The sequence below is a fragment of the Macrobrachium rosenbergii genome, chromosome 26 (genome assembly GCF_040412425.1).
Source record: "Macrobrachium rosenbergii isolate ZJJX-2024 chromosome 26, ASM4041242v1, whole genome shotgun sequence".
NCBI classification, from domain to species: Eukaryota; Metazoa; Arthropoda; class Malacostraca; order Decapoda; family Palaemonidae; genus Macrobrachium; species Macrobrachium rosenbergii.
Window position 1 is genome coordinate 52080946 of NC_089766.1, and position 2374 is coordinate 52083319.

Here is a 2374-nt window from a genome sequence, read left to right on the forward strand (position 1 = left end):
GACTAGGACCTAGAAGCACCAGTTTATCCAGCTGCCATATTTGATCTTACTGGGCATAAATAGATGTGCTGCCCCACCTTCCACCAGAGACTGGATTAGAATATGATAGTTGGTTTTCTGTTGGGGTAAACTGACTCTTTAACATATTTAACAAAAGTTCATATGTGCAGTCATCTATCTCTCATGAACAATTGGCATTACTGTGTCTGCTTTTGGTGTTGGTGTCTAAGTCACTTGCTTCATAGACTTGGCAACTTCGAGAACTGAAAGATCTGTGCATATACTGTAGTATCATAGGATCCATTCTGTCTCATTGGGTGCTCAGTTTACTTTATGAATAAAAGATACCTCTCAGTCGCACATGGAATAAGCAGATCGTAATGTTGATTTTTCTTCATAAGTGCTGTAACCCAGGAAAAAGGGTTTTGCCAGGGAAGATTCTGCTCTCTTTCAGTGGTTATGATTTGAGGGCTGGACATACTAGTTTTAATCAGAAACTGTACGAAAATATAAATATCAGTAAATGCAAATTATTAAACCAAATTAAGCTTTTTCTTCTATTCTTGCTTACTGATTGAACAATTATATGTATTGGCATTGAACTTACCCAGAAAAAGGAACATAAGCACCTTGAATATTTCCTTCTATGGCTAATTGTTTCATCATTGGTAAGTTGACATTGAATCCAGTGTAGTTCACAGACTTTATTTGCCATTTGCAAGGGAACCTTGATAAGGGGTTTGAGTCACGCAGAGTAATTCAAATAGATTCTAGTGCTGCTTTCGATTTAGTAAATCACAAGGCACTTATTTATAAACTTCAGGCTCCTGGAGTGAGTGGATATGTTTTAGGATTACTTCAAGATTTCCTTACGGGTAGGCAGCAGCGAGTTGCTGTGGATGGGATCTTTAGTGAACCAAGACCTGTTGTGTCTGGAGTTCCACAGGGCAGTGTATGCAAGTGATACGGTTGTAGGCTTGTGGGTGTAATAAAGTCTCCACTTACGAGAAACGAAGCCGCCCTCAGCTTCAGTTGGGACATGGAGTGGATCAGGGAATGATGTAGTCGGTGGGGTTTGAGACTGAACTCCAGTAAAATGAAAACACTATTGGTTAGTAGATCTCTTAAAGATTTCCCACCCCATCCTCCCCTTCAGGTGGATGGAACTTTGCTGATTGAGTCTGAAGCTTTAACTATTCTAGGTGTAACTTTTGACTCACATTTAGCTTTTGAGAAACGTCTAATGCAAGTTTCAGCAAATGTACGAAAACCTCATATATTTATAACAGTGATAAAATCAGTGCAATCTGTTTTAGGTCATTTGCACTTCCTTTACTAGAATACTGATCTCTGGTGTGGGTGTCTGCTTCTGCCAGAGATTTATCTCTTTTAGATAGAGTGGTCTCTGTTTCCTAATAGTAGCAGTTATGACTTGGACCATCGACGGATGGTCTCTTGTTTGTCACTTTCTCACAAGTTGCATTTCAACAGAGATCTTTCACATTCACAATTGATCCCTGATCCCCTTTATCTGCCGAGAGAACCAGATTCGCTGAACAGCCTCCCAGAGGATCTCGTGCAGTAGGAACTTCAGAAGTTAAACGGAAATGCAGTGCATTACTACCTTAATACTAGTATTCCTGCCTTCTAATACATTTTTAGCTATTTATCTATTTATTATTTTTTTCTTTTTTAATAAGTGGGATCTCTTCTTTCTGTAGTTCCCTTTACTTCCTCTTACTTCTTCCCAATGAATATATACCATATTCTTTGGAAGCTTGAATTTCAAGTCAGTGTCCCCTGTGGGCTTGTTCCATATGAATAGGTTTCATCTACTGAATAATAATAATAATAATAATAATAATAATAATAATAATAATAATAATAATAATAATTCAGAACGAAACTTGTCATTCAGTCACAAGCAACAAAAATTAATTCTTAATGTATGACTCTTGTGGGATTGAGCTTCTTAAAGATTTGGCAGCCTTGTATAGAACTAAATTTTCATAGATCACAACTTTCTAATATGAAAAAGAAAGCTAGTGAATTATTTTCTACATGTTGAGATCCTCCCAAATATTCTGCAATCTATCAGCTTATAAACACTCGTTGGTGGAGTGGATATCTGACAAGATTATATGTCAGCAGATCCTGTCATAAACTTGAAGCCTGGGGTTCCAGTGTTTCTGGCAGACCGTGACATAAAATTCTTAAGTCTGGGTTCCAATGATGCTAGCATGTTTTTCTCTCTGTTCTCCAGTAGTTCGTAAACTGTTCTATTTGTTGTGAGACATCAATATGACAGTTTCCATAAACAAGTATATATATATCTCATCCCCCCGTGCAGGCATCCGCTGGTAGAACTCTTTAC